Here is a 15,055-nt window from a genome sequence, read left to right as displayed (position 1 = left end):
CCGCCGCGCCTGCGCACTGGCGCCCGCCCGCGCCCCGGCTGTGGTCCTCCGCGGCGACCGCGCTGCGACAAGCAAGCCCCACGAGCCCCGGTCCTGGGAGGGCAGAGTCCGCGCCCAACTCTGCGCCCCACGTCTCACTCGCCCTAGGGTCCACGTGACCTTGGATACCGCTCTTGCCTCAATTTTCCCACCTATGCACTGCGGAGCCCACCCATCCCCACCCCCAGGAGTCTCTTGAGGCGTTTAAAAAAAAAAAAAGCCGAAATTCCCAGTAGAGAGGAACAGCCCTGCCAGGTGTATGTCCCCTCCCCAAACAGAACCAGGTCACCGGAGAGGAGCCCTTTACTCCGCTTTAGACTCAGTCAATGCCCACCGAGAAGCCCTGTGGATCCCTGGTCACACATGCAGGGAGCTCTAAGTGTCTGGTTTGCCCACAGCCTGGGTGGGTGGTGGGAGCTCTCTCTGTTGACCTAAACAAGAATAGAGCGCTGCAATGTCCAGGGAAGCTGTGAGATATAGGTGCAGGGATGGGTGAGGGCAGAAAGGAGAGATAAAACAGCTCCGCTGACTCCCTAAATAGGAGCTAGCCATGCAAATGATGGCAAGACGTTTTCTTCCTGCGGAACAAGTGGCAGGGACAGATCCACCGCTGATGCCTAGTTTGCACCCTCGTGATATCCATTCACTATCAGAATGGACCTTACAGAATTTCATCTGGTGCTCAGGATGGACCCCTGAGGTCGCTGCCTCTGTTCCCCTTTAAAGAGGGTCCCAGAGGACCCAGACAGTAGAAAGGATGAGAGGAGCCCTTGCCACCTTTGGATCCCATGGGTGCACAGGAGCTACGTCCCTCACGAAATTTTGCAACCCAGACATTATTCCTCCTACAGGAGGCCCTATTTCCAAATGCTCAATTTCAATCTATCCTGTTCAAACTGTACTCTGCTTTAGAGTAGATTCTCAGGGTAAGAGCAACTGCCCTCCTATTCTATAGGTGCAAGGATTAGAATTTGAGGTGTTCCAGTTTTCATTGGAATTAGTATTAGTTTGAGCCACATGAAACTGTCATTTTTACATGTTCCACTCAATCTTTCCAATAGTTCAAAACCAAGGTCTTCTGGAATCATTTGATAGCCTGCTAATCCCTCTGCTTGGAGCAGACTCCCCAGGAAGACACTCCCAGTGCAAAGCCTGCCTGGCACCAGCCTGCACCCAGGCTGTTTTCACCCCAGTCCTGCCCCTTCCATGAAGGTTCACACCTAGTGTTCTGCAGCCTCATTCTCTGGTCATTTTTCTCGCTCTGTTCTTTTGGCTGAAACCCAAGGAGAGCACCAGCTATATGTCCGGCTCTATCCTTAGGTCACTGCATTGAAAAGCACCACGAGGACCACCTGATTCCTGGTTGTCTTTACTAATAAGTCTGCAAGGTTTCTCAAGTATCTGCATCAGGTGGAATCTCTTGTCACTTAGTGTTGTATGGTTTCATATCCTAGTGGTTTTATTAAAGCAAACCTGAGCAATATCCAGAAGTGAGACATATGGTGAAGTCATTTAAATGCAAAGTTCATAAGTAAGCTGCACCTGCTTGCTTCTGTGTCGACTTGCAATTCCTTCTTCACTCATTTTTTTTTTTTGAGTCAGCAGCAACTGCTTTCAAGAGAACCTGGAGGAACCTATATTCGAATTGGAAAGAAGGTGGGTCATAGTGTGACCCTTTTGCTCACTGCCACAGCTATGCTTCTTCTTATGTCTGTCTGACATACCTTACTTGGCATCTTGGAAAACAGCCTTTGTCACCTTTGTTTTGTTGGTGAAGAACCAGAATCCAGAGATGCTCAGTTGCTGGCTCAGTTTCACAGTCTGGAGGGAGCATGGGGTTCCTTCAAGCCCTGTCGAAAACCCTTAGATGGCACAAGAGCCCATACTTGCTATTGTCAGTGTGGGCTTGTACACTACTGTGCTAATGCTCTCACATCACGTGCCAGGCTGGAAGAAGGGCTTCAATGGACAGTCTACAGCCACAGACAGAGAGGGAAGTTATCTATAATACAGCGGGAGCAGGGGTGGTGTGTACCTACCATATGACTGCTGTCCTTATCAAAGGAGGAAGTCTGGGCAGTTTCACACACAGGCAGAGTACCATGAATGACACCGTCAGAAGCCAAGGATCTACTAGAAAGTCCAGAGAAAGGCCTAGAACAAATCTTCCCTAGCAGGGTCACAAATAGAAACTCTAATCTCCTATCGAGTATCTGCCACTCCAAAAGATGTCAACAATTAGGAAGGCAGCATGGCTAGCCGTAGATATGTCTGAGAAGCCAGAATCTTGGTCATTTCCCAGTCCCTACAGCATCTCTCCTTTTCATCATCCACCTCAGTCTCTCTCTAATAAATAACTAAATTTAATTTTAAAAACTCACGGTGCATTTTGAGCACTTTTGTCCAAGATTTCAGGCACAGTCTTCTCTTCTATGCATATGGAAGAGCGTCACTGGCCATCGTCTGCTGGTCGCTATCACAGAGCCTTCCCATGTGTTTTTTGTATCCATGCCTCAAGACTGCATAGGATAAGATCATTCAGGTGATGCAGAGTGGGTCTGGTCTGAAGCCTCAGCCCGTCTGGCCCAGTCCTACTTCATGTCTACCCTAGCAGGTCTTGAGACATCACGGCTAAAAGAATGTGAATGCCTGAGCTAACATCTCAGGGACGCCCATGCCAGATGTGTGACTTTCAGCAAGCTATTCATCCTGTCTGTGTTCTGACTGTGAATTGTGGATTTAATTTCCCTAGCAAAATGTGGGAAGAAGGAGCCACAGTCACACCGACTACCCTTCCTACGCATAAAATAAACATGATTTTGCTTTACCAATTCAGTGCTCTATATACACACAAGTGGATCACTCAAACTCTTGATTCAGCCGTCTAGACAGTGGCCCTAGTAGCCAGAGAACTCACACGGTCCTGCTTTAGCTCACTGATTTCCGTGGATTGCAGTCAGGGATCAGCATTTAGAAGACTGTATACCATAGCCTATTTCCACTCCATATTTGGAGACCACGTTTCCCTGTGAACCTGTAGGGAGATTAGTGTCTACTTTAATAGCCTTTGGGCCACTGCCAACACGAGGATAAGGGTTGCCAGCCCTGTGACTATAGGATGCTCAGTAGAGTTAATATTTCTGTGCTCATTTTTAAGTGATCAAATGCACATATGAAGGTCTCATAATGTGGAGCAATCAAAACTTTTGATGTGCTAGGCTCATCCTTGAGCAAGCTGATCCCTGCTGTGGGTCCAATACGGTTTTGTCTTCACCAAAATTCATGTTGGGGCTTAATTAGTCTATGTGTCAGCATTCAGAGATGGGTTCTAGTGGGAGATGTATGGGTCAAGGGGGTGAAGCCCTCATAAGTGGACTGCAGGGACAGTTAGCAGTTCTGCCCCCTTTCCAAGTCCCCGTGCATCCCTGGTCCATTCCCTCTTCCACTTTATGCCCATGTGTAATTCTGCACGAGGCCTCCAGAAGCCGAGCAGAGTCTGACATTGTGTTCTTAGATTCTCAGCTTTCAGAACTGTGAGTCAAATTACCCCTTTTTCTTTATAAAGTCCCCATCCGTGGGCACTCTGGTACAGCAGCAGAAAATGAAGTGGACAGGCCCTGGCTTGCTGCCACCATCCCGTGACCCCCAGCTTCAGACGCTGCACACACCATATCTCTGCCATTTTCAGTCTTTTCTGTGTGCTTTCTTGGAGCATCCGGACAGAGGAAAGGGATTTCTGCTTCACTTGACGACCATCAGAAACCCATCTCATGCATCTGTTCAGGACTCGTCCTTTCAAAAGGACAAAAAGCCTCAGGCTGTCATAATCCAAAACAGAAAAGGTCTGGCTCTTGTGACTGAAGGTCTGGGCTGGTCACAGCTGTGCCCATTCCCGAACTCCAGAGCCTAGAAGTGCTACAGATGGGGCTCCCACTGCCACCTGCCAGGCTTGGACATGACCACAAGAGCAGGTGGGAGGTGTAGGCTCTTCTTTCTTTGCTCCTGGGCCTGGGGACAGTGCCCAGATAGCTGGAACTGAAAATAAAGTGTTCCAGCACTCCAGGCAGAACTGCAGCTGCACAAGGAGGCGTGGGCAACGAGCAGCAGACGTCACGGAGCTCAGCAGGCAAGATCTGGGCGCATTGATTCGGCCACTTCAAGCACCGGTGTCTTGTGGGGTTCCCTGTGGCACGGAAAGAGGGAAAAGCGGCTGTTGGACATTCAGGCTTATGTGTTGTCTTCAGTGTAACCCTAGAACTTGTTATCTATTTCGTGACCCTTCCAGGGGAGACACCAATAAGCACCTATTCACTGTGATAGGGCACCAATTTCAGACGAAAGAGACAACAATCCCACACAAACTCCAGTTGGTAAGCCAGTGAATTTATTGGGCTTGCTTACAGGAGCATGGGTGACCCCACACTGTGCCACTGCAAAGTCTCCCCCAGCATGGATGATGACTTTCCCATGGCTGCAGTGGATGGAGTCCCCACTTTAGCTAACCTCTCGCCCCCCCCCCATACTCAAGCACTGGATAACCACAGCTAGGCCAGAACCTCATGCAGGAAGCAGGGCAGTGTAGAAGGGTCTCTTGGGGGTCATCCGAGGGTCGCTCTGCTCAGAGGACAGAGCTCCACACTAGCCTAGGATCCATTGTTCCCGCCATTCCTTCAAGACTTTTTGTTCTCTGCTTAAAAGTTTGAAATCACCGTATCTCGGCATTTCCTTAGATTTCAGTCTAGTGATTGTCCCCGTGTCCATGAAAACCTCAAACGGACATGGATTGTTCTTAAATACAATCCAGGAGCCCAAGAGAAAACTGAAGGGGACAAAGGAGTCTCCATCTCCTCTGCAATGCCCTAGACTTCACTTGTCGCGACTCCCCAGACCCCACTGTGAAATCTCCCACACGCTGCCCTGTGACTCTTCCGTCTTCTCTTCACACCAGCTGAATTCCTAGCTTCTCAGCCATGCAGCACAAACTTCAGCCTCCCTTGTTATCCATACACGGTATTGTGGCCTGTCTGTCCCATTCTGCCCATGCTCTCAGATAGAGACAGTGAGTCACGCCAGACACCTACACACGCTAACTCAGATTTTCCTCAGGAAGAGCCATCTTTCTGAATGTACATCACATACCCCATAAGGCCCAAAGCTAGCAGTGCATCCAAACCCTGCATTTTCATTACAATCTACTTCAGCCGAATTCAAAGGCAGTTAGAGTTATCGAAGTGTACTGGGAACCTTAGATTGTCACTCCCCTCTTTCCAACAGCAAAGGCCAGCTCCTGTGTGGTAGGCATGGTGGATAGTACATGCTCCGTCTTTGCTAATCCCTCCTTAGCTCTTTGGCATATCCTAGGGGTGATGGGTATTACGCCCCCAGAGGTTTTGGTGGCTACTGTTGTCCAGGTCTGTCCTGATGTGCTCCTGGCAGCTTACCCTCAGGGGTCATGGCCTTCTGTCCTTGATCCGTATTACTTTGAAGGTGACTGCCAACTTCACTAAAGGTGGCTAGTTTTTTTCAGCATGTCCTCATGGGGTATGTTTTTGGTAGGTCGGCAGTACAGGGAGGTCCTAAACTGTAGAACTTGGAGACCAGAAGCAGCTGTCTCCAGGCTCCTCCCCTGATGAATGCAGACCTGAACATTTGCATCCACATTGCATCTGCCCTGCTTTCTTCCATCCCTTCCAACCCTCTTAAGAAAGCCAGTATGTGGTGGTATCTGAAGTTCACTGGAAGGAGGAGTATGAGTCAGGAACTTTCCAGAAAAACAGAAGCAACAGGATATGTGTATTGCCTAGAAAGAGGGGCGGGGGGGGGGGGGGGGAGGGGGCGAGGGGTGGGGGGGGGGAGAAAGGTAGTACACTCATGAAGAAAGGCATGTTTCGCTCATGCAACAATGGAGGCTGTTAAGTTCAGAATCTGCAGAACTGATGGGCAGCTAGAGACCCGGAGAAGAGCTTATATTCTAGTACAAGTCTGATGGCTAAAGAGGTCTTTATTCCTGGATGGAGGCCAGTCTTTTTTGCCTTTTCTATCCAGGCTTAGCTGATTGAAGAGGCTTAACAAATTGAATGAGGACTAGTCACATTACAGAGAATGATCTGCTCGACTCAGAAGCTGCTGGTGTGAATGTAAATTCCACCCCCAAATCACCCTTGTAGATGTAGAGTCAAAATAATATCAGATTCCCTTTCTAGGCACTATGGTCCTGCCAAGATGACGCATGAAATCACCCTCCCAGAGAGGCTGACCCAAGTGACTGGTAAGGGAAGGATAGAGTGTTTTATCTGTGGGAATCAGTAGCAGGTCACATGTTCTGTAAGTGGGCAAACTGGAACTCAGGAAGGCACATTTGATGCTGGGTCAGGTTTCTTTCTTTTAGGTGTTCTGCAAGTACAAGAAGAAAAACAGGCCCTTCTAGAATAGAATCTCATTGTGCATTTTGCCTTGTAAAGATGGAGACTTTAGACGAAGAGCTTGGACAGGAAGCATCAAACCCCAGGAGGTCCCACTCTGCCCTCCTCTGTCAACATCCTTGCTTTGAAGGAAAGGGAACTGGTATTTGCTAGTCACAAATTGCCATGGGATTGCAAAAGGCAGGGAGACTCCAGAAGCTGGGCAGCCACAGCACACTGGCTCTACCTGTGGGCAGTGACTTCCTTGTCCCTTCCCCCAGATGAAATGAGATGTGTATTCTTCAAACAATGGGAGGGTCAAGATCTTCTCAGCAGAAGCCCCTGTAAGAAATGTCCTTGTATTTCCCTGAGGCATTCTGTGTGTTTTCTGGGGTTACAAAAGTAGAGAGCCCCACCCTGCTCCCAGGGGATCACAGTCCTGCACTTGACCTGGGGACAGGAGGGCAGGAGACAGGAAACCTCTGAGGTTACTAAACCCTCATGGATCCAAAGATGAAAGAAAGAAGGGCCTCTTCCACCAGGAGGCATCTAGGAGAGTGGAGGACAGGACAGGAACATCCTAAGACCAGCCACGTCCCCTGGCTGAATGAGGACAGCAGGAAGGGATTCTCTAAATCCCCCAAGCACCTGTTGGGGTCAGTTTGTGCCCCTGCCTGACTGCACCCAGGTGATTCGTCTTCACTAGAGCCTAGGTACTTCCCCAAAGCCACCAGGAGGGACCCGATTTATTTATAGTGACCCTGGAGACCTAAGCTGATGAGCGCTAAATGGATTTGTGTAAACCACCCCAGAGCTGCAGATGGGGAGGAGGGTAGAGGGCTGGGTGGGCCGGCTGGTCCTGAAGTGAATAGGGAAAATATGGAAAATCAGGTCTGGCTCCGGAGAGCCGAGTGTGGTGAGAGTCGGCGCTGACAGCTGCGCTTGAAAGGCCCAAGGAGCTTCAGCCTGAGGATTTGTGCTAAAAATAGCATCGCTGGCTTGTGGGTAGAAAATTTGACCCAATTAGAGATTACCAGTTTCAGGAATTACTGGAAAAGAAATCTCATTAAATAGGTTAAATATAGGAGCCAGAAGCTTAAAAGGCCATTTGGGACTAAAAGGAAACCCAAAACTCCAGAAAGATTTAAAAATAAATTGTGTTTCTCCTTTAAGAACGGGGGGGGGGGTGTCTCAGTGGGCTGCCTAAACACAACCTCTGTCTGGAAGGTCCTGAGATGATCTCTCAGGACTTGGAGTCACAGACAGGGTCAGAGGCTCCGTCAGAGTCACCCTGCAGCCCTGGACCTGAGCCCAGAGCCATCCCCGCTAGCCACCGCTGGAGTGCTCGCTGTTAAATGGCCATGCTCGAGAGCCAGGAGAGGAGCAGGGGCTCTGATCACACTTGACACGCATACATGCTAATACTATCAGCATACGGTGAATATGTGCCAGACCCCACCCTCCTGGAATTTCCCTATCTCCATGCACCACCTAACCCCAGCCAGAAAGCCAGCAGCATGCTCCTCACCTCCCTCTCCTCCCCACAGCCAATCTGTCACCAAGTCCTAGGGATCCTGTCCCCAAAATAGCTCCCTCCTGTACATCTCCACACCAGACCTGTCACTGCTTGAATTCAGGTCCTCGGAGACTGCTGCCAGGACTCCTAGAGCCTCCTCCCTCTGTTCTCTTCCTGCAGCCCCCACGTGCACCTGCTCAGAGCCCAGCAGTGTCTTTTCTGCAATGGGAAGGGGATCCTGTCGCTTTCTGGCTCTGAAAAACCCGGCAGCTTCCTAGTGCCTCAAAACATCCTGTCCAGTGTGCTTTCACAGTGCCACATCCCCAGGGAAGAGCTAAAACAGTAAATCAAATTTAAAAATTAAAAAAGGAAAACCTGTCGTCTTTGAACCCACTTCGAGGTGATGAGTCAGGCAGGCACATCGTCACTGAAAGTGGAATCTCCAGTTGCTCACCAGAGAAAACCCAAGACTCCCCAAGGACAGCGCTCTGGCTCTGGGGCTCCTCTAGCTGCAGTTCCCGTGCTCCAAACACAGCTTGCTGCAAGGCCCCTTCGTGGCTCCCAGGGAGTCTTGACCTATTCCGGTGTTCTGCTTCTGTAGCTTGCCGCCATCCTGTTAGACCCTACCCCAATCTTGGTCCTTCTTGTGGAGAACAAGAAGAAAGCCAATCAACTGTCTTTCCAGTTCACACTTCACAGAGGAAATTTTCAGTCACCCAAAGGGGAGGGATTTCCCACACTACCTGAAACTGGCAGCAGCTGGGTGTCCGACAGTGTCACTTAGTCCTGACACTGCTACCAAAGACTGTCTCTGCTTCAGATGCCAGCTGCAGGAAGTCCCCAGGTCACCCACAACTTCTGCTAGACATAGCGGCAAATCAGACGTTCTTGTAACCCTGCTCTAAGTTTCTACCATTGTTAAAAACACCTCAGAAACCTCCAGGAAGTTGCCTTGGTGGGTTAGCAGTTCATTACAAAGGACATTAAAGGACACAGTTGAACAGCCACAGAAAGAGATACACAGTGGTTTAGTAAGGCCCCAAAGCACCAATACTTCCAGCCTTCTGAAGTTTTAGGGTGCACTACCAACCCAGCAACTAAATGTGTTGTTGTTTACTAGTATATAAGGCTAAATTCCACCCTCTGAGGTATTCAAATCAATGATTATTGGTGACCAATTAAAACATTGTCTCATTCTTCCTTTCCAAATGTCCACAGGTAAGGCTGAAAATTTCAACCCTAGCCATCTCAAAGTTGATTCCCCCATCCTGAAGCTGGACACTCACAATAGCAATCAGTCAGCTCCCCGACATACACAGATGCTTCATTTTGGAGACTCTGAGATTTTTAGGGACTGTTTGCCATGGATTGAGGGCAGAGAACGCTTCTCTATATCATTCCATCCTGTTCTGACCACCAGGCAGGAAACAACCTGGAAGTCCACAGCCTCATCTTCATTCCCTGTATTAAAAAGGAGAAAATCTCTTCCTCCATGTGGCTCCAACCAGCAAGAGTCTCCCTGGCCCTGCTCTGGTCACATGCCTTCCATTGGAGCAGCACTATGCAGGGGGGAGGCTCAATGTCCTTCCTCTGGTAAGGAAGTGATAGGAACTCCAGTCCATGAAAACCTGTTGGTTGGGGAAGACCAAGATACCGCTACAGTAAACCAGGGCCTGTACCCAGCAACTGAGAAGCAACCCAACAGCCTCTACTCTCAAGGGCCGTCCCTCACAGCCCAGACAGACGCTGTGCCTTTCCCCTCCCTTCAACCTTGTTCCTTGCACTAGTTAGTTTTTCTTCAACTTGAAAAAGGCTGGAGTCATTTGGGAAGAGGGACTGTCAGTTGAGAAAATGCTTCCATCGGATTTGACTGTAGGCAAGTCTGCGGGGGCATTTGGTGATTAATGATTGATGTGAGAAAGCCCAGCTCATTGGGAGGGGTGAGGGTGGAGGTCCTGAAGGGTGGCAGTCCCATTCCTGGTTCTGGATGGTATAAGAAAGCAGGTTGAGCAAGCCAGAATGAGTAAGCCAGTAAGTTGTGTTCCTCCGTGGCCTCCCCTTCAGCCCTGGCCCCGTCTTCCCTCAGTAATGGACAGTTACCTGGAAGTATCAGTTTACATAAACCCTTTCTCTCCAGTCCCCACCAAGTTGCTGTTAGTTGTAGCATTTCACCACAGCAACAAAAACCTAAGACAGAATTTGTTGCTGGAGGTTTTGCTGTGACAGACCTGACCATGTTGTCTGGAGGAAGATTATAGATGTGATTGGAACTTTGGTTGGAAGAAGACACTGATGTTTGAAGCTCAAGGGGCTGCAATGGGAACTTATAGGAAAATGCCAATGATGATAGCCTGGCTTATAACGTTTCAGAGGGAAGTTTAAGAGTCTCTCAAAAATTGTATCAAAGTCATGTGTATGATACTTTGAATTACATACCACTGAAGTGAAACATTTGCTTTTCTGAGACAGCCAATACTGGTCAACTAGGGCTGAAGAGAAGCTGTGGCTAAAAGAGATTAGCATCAGTGAGGTGACATCCTCTGGGAAGTATTTCCTCAGGGTCAGCACAGAGAAGCGGTGGTGGAGGGGCCAAGGATACAGCATATACTGGAAGCTGAACGTGTAATGTGGAAGAGTTTCCCAGCACTTGCTTTGAAAGCATAGAGGGGTCATGGAGAGCGGCTGCAGATGGGCACTGTGAAAGGACATTAGTGAAGGTACGGCCTCAGATGCAGTAGAAACCCCAGGATTGAAGGGGTCATAGAGAAGTCAAGGGTTCGCACCATGTAGCAGAGTTAGACTCCCTGAAGGGATACCAGGGGAGGATATTGGTGAAGGCACAGTCCAGGTGCAGCGGAGATGCCAGTATACTGGAGGAGCAGGTACAATGGGACAATTGCCAAGGACAGCAGCAGCTGTGAGGCCAAGATCTGCACCTACAAGACAAGCTGTGTGTGCTGTGATCGCAAAGCAGAGAAACGGAGAGCTTTGGGGAGTCCAGAAGATTTCTGCTTAGAATCCCAAGTGGGTCTTTTCTTTCTCCTTCTGTTTTCCTAACTTTGATATTAAAACTTTCAAGTATAAAGAGAAATAGAAATTGTCTTTGATTAAGTTGAAGGACAGTTACAGACACTATAGAACTTGATCCATTTCCTAGGTTTTTTGTTGTTGTTGTTGTTGTTGTTGTTGTTGTTGTTATAGCTCTTAAGAAAATCTAGCCAGCCGGCCAATTAGTTATTTTCTTCCTAATTGTCCCCACACACCCTTTTGGGTATTTGTTCTAAACAAGGCTCACATGTTGCAACCAATCAGTATTTTTTTTATTCTAGAGTAGCCCTCCTGCTTTCAGTTTGTAAAAAAAAAAGAAAACTTTTTTTTTTTACAAACATAATCACCCAAAGAGTCTGAGTGCACTAGAACCAACTTGTCCACCAGGCTGCCCACATCCATCCTAGGTGACCATTCTAGTTACTACTGCTTCTCTGGGCCATCAGAGTGGAAGACTGGCTTTACCCCTAAAGACATATCGTCTTCTCCCCGTGCCTCTCTTTGGGTGGGGCAGACCATCTTCTTCTCTCCAGCCTGGCTCATTTTCCAGCAGAGAAATCTCTCAGCGCCTTTTGAAAGGCAATCCCTCCATTTTTTTTTTAGAGTCATCTCTTCTATACAGATGAAAATGTGGACTGGCACCCCCACAGGAGATCACACCTACAGAGCTGGAGCTAAGACAAGGGCAAACGAAAAAGCAAACAAAAAACCCGAAGAGTATGTCCAGCAAGGTCCTGAGCTTGGTGGAAGTTTGCAAAGTGAACACTGCCACCGTATCATATGACTCTTTCTACGGAGACGTGAACGAAGTCAATTTTTCCTTATGTGGGGCCTGGGCAAGCAGCTCTGACAGCTGGAAAGCCTCTTCTCAGAACTCGTTGCTGTTACATCACCTGGGAAAGGAGCCTTATGAATCCTGTTAGTTTCAGGGAACTCCCAGAGCCTTGTGAGGTTTTTTTTTTTTTACTTCCTGAGTATTGGCAAAGCTCTTTCCCTTATGGGACATTCCAGTTTGGAAGGAATCGCTACATAAAACAACCATCCGTTTCTCCAGTTCTTTCTGAAACCTCTTCTGTAATGTTTCCCGAGCCTGGGGATGGCGGTTGCTATGGATGTCTGACCCAGGGCAAGTCACTTAGCCTCAGGAGCTGGACCAGTTATGAATCACTTCAGTATACCTCTCACTGCAAAAAGAAAAGAAAGAAGTTCCCTTCCATAACCAACTGAGGCCAATAGCAATGGTGATACGGGCTTAATCAGGAATGGCCAGAAGGCGTCTTGACAAGCCCATCACATGCATTCAACAAAACAATAGCATTAGCCTCCATAGTGGAGTCTATGGGCTTTTGAGTTGGCTTACAGTGCCAATGTAAGGTTCTACCTGTGGCACAGGTTGTGTCTATAACAGTCATGCCATGATGGCAACCACAGGCACATCTTACCTGGCATGTAGGTTCTCTAGCATTTAGGTTCTATTCCTGGACAGGACTGTTAGTGACAACCCCCCCCCCTCCTAGAAGCCCATATAATATCTTCTAAGCACAGTGTAAAACAGCCAGCAGGGAGAGGAATTTCCAGTTCGGTCCCAACCTGGTTCCCCCATGTCCTGTAATCAATGCATTCAACATCTTCAAGTGTAGGGACAAGCTGTCTAGTTTTGACATTCACTGACAGCCCTGGCAATGCTTTCATGATTTGAGGGGCTTGAGGGCCTTCCTGGCCAATAACTTCTAAGGAATGAACATACCCTGGTCCTGGAATTTTTCCCCCAACAACTATACAGCTCCAGGTGGACTTTTCCTGCTCATGATGGGTGTCTTTATTCAGACAACTTACCTGTTACCTTCATTGTTCTTCCAAATGCTTCTCCATGTCTGCAAGACACTCAAGAGTTAGCGTTATATAACAATACCTTTTAACAGATGGTGGGTAGGATCTCTGAACGCTCACTGCCAACCCAGCCCAAGTGCCAGCTTGGTCTTGGATGGTTAAAGCACAACAACAAAAAACAAATTTAAAAACCCCAACCTGTTATTAAGGTCCAATATACTGTGAAAAGATCTCATAACTGTGAACAATTCTTTCATCAGAATCTCAGCATTTGCAATATCAGCATATACGAGGACCACCATCTTATTTAGTTTTCCACAGACATTGTCCATAACCACTGGCCTCCTCGTGCTGGGGTAGCGATGCTGCCACAGGACCACTGTGTATCTCACACCTTGGTGGTCTCAGTGGGACTGATTGGTGCCTAGCTCACATCCTTCAGTGCCTGTCTCTAGAGACTCTGAGCTGGTTGACTGTCACTGGAGGGCTTCTGACAGAGCTCTGGAATGGCAGAACAATCTAGAATATTACATATCACACCCATCTCTGGTCAAGCCTAGTCTGTTTATTATGTATGATAATAATACTGTGAACTACTGCTCAGATTTGAAAGTCTTCCAGAAGCCCACTAGTACAGCATTTGGCTTCTCACCAGGTCTTCCCTGGGTACTCCAACTAGATCCAATCCTTGTCACATTTATCTTTGAGTAGCCCAAACAGCATCTGTGTCTTCTTTGTCTGTTTTCATCCTCTTTTGACTGCTTTTGCACTTTATGGCCCTGGTTTGTATACCAGTCATTCAGATTGACTATAATCTCTCCTGCCTCATAAAGATGCTGAGCTTCCCTGGGGCTCAGCCAAACCTTGAACCCCCCTCTACTAGATCTGAGGTTCCTGCTGAATCAACCTCTGTTTTAGGTCTCCTGTGAAATCAGTCCTACCTGTCCCAGGGAGCTGGGCATCAAACATTGCCTCTCTTATCCAATCCCCTTAGAAATGCCCCTCCTGCGTCTGCTGTCTTCTGCTCCCTGATAGTCACAGGCACATTAGCCAGCAATAACCAAGTGGCCCTAATGGCTTTTATAAGCCAATCTGCAAGGGACAGCTTCCCCTCATGTTGCCTCAGGCTGTTCAGCCTTTGCCTCAAGGAGGGATGGGGGTTTTATTCATCAGTTTCTCGGCTTCCACAGCACTCAGTCAGTTCCCACCCCATCTGCCATTTCCACAGCCTCGTGAGCCAGACTGGGAGAAGATCTCTCACATCTTGCTTTAAAGTTCTTCTCAACTCAAGTAGTTTAGAGACAGAATACCTCCTGACTATAATAGTTTCCTATGTGGGGCCATTATTTTTGATTTTAAACTTTCTTTTTATTTATTCTTTATGTCTTTCACATCATGCAGCGCAGTCCCATTCATTTGCCTGTCTTTTTGTATCCACCCTCTGCCTTTGCAAGGTACCCTCCATAAATAAATAAGTAAAATTTAAGAGGAAAAAGGAAAAGGAAAAATCTTGTCATGGAATCTCAGTGAGTCATACAGCGAACCCTTTCATTCATATATTTTACTTGCAAACGTTCATTGCAAAGAACACTGGTTCGAGGCCTCGGGTTTCAGCTACACTGTCAAGTCCCTCACTGGGACTCCTTCTGAATATGCTCTCATTGTCCTGTGTCATGGAGGTTTGCAGCCTTGGGTCTGCAGGACTGGCCACTTCATGTGCTTTCACAGATTGTGGACAGGGTGGGTGTTGGGGTGGGCCAACTCAGAACCCTGGTTCTGGGTCTGAGTGGTTTTAGGGTTGGTCAGTCTGCTAGCTCTCCCTTGTCCTTAACACCAGGGTGAGCTCTCCAGCATTGCATTGCTATTTCAGCCCTTGCAGCAAAGAGCAATGGGGAGGCCGATACTCCCGTTTTCATGTCCTCAGAGTGGGCTCTCCCTCACCTAGACCATTAGGGTCAGCTCTACTGTGTTGCCCAGGTGAGGTGCAGGGGCTACTCTCCCTAGTGTCACAGCTGGTAAGGGGGGACAGCTCTTCCACTCTTATGACTTCAGGGCCAGCTCTCCTACCTGCCACAGGCAGCGAGGGGCAGGGATGGGGGGATGGAGGGCATCTCTCCCCAGCATGGTGGGCCCTCTATCTGGATGCTGGATTTTCCCTTCTTCTCTGTTAAAGGGTATAATGTTTTAGTTAAGAGTGTCCCTGGGAGGTTCATCTACTTGG

General features: G+C 48.4%; 1 protein-coding gene across 1 annotated transcript in view; it reads right to left on the bottom strand.

Moving 5' to 3' along the window:
* LOC106144325 (adenylate cyclase type 1-like) overlaps positions 1-15,055 on the bottom strand; it is an 83,486-nt gene that overhangs the window by 18,493 nt on the left and 49,938 nt on the right. The gene's annotated exons all lie outside the window — the stretch shown is intronic.

This window comes from Microtus ochrogaster, unplaced genomic scaffold (assembly GCF_000317375.1).
Source record: "Microtus ochrogaster isolate Prairie Vole_2 unplaced genomic scaffold, MicOch1.0 UNK6, whole genome shotgun sequence".
Taxonomy (NCBI): domain Eukaryota; kingdom Metazoa; phylum Chordata; class Mammalia; order Rodentia; family Cricetidae; genus Microtus; species Microtus ochrogaster.
Note: the sequence above shows the minus strand (reverse complement) of the source record. Positions and strands in the feature narration are given on the sequence as shown.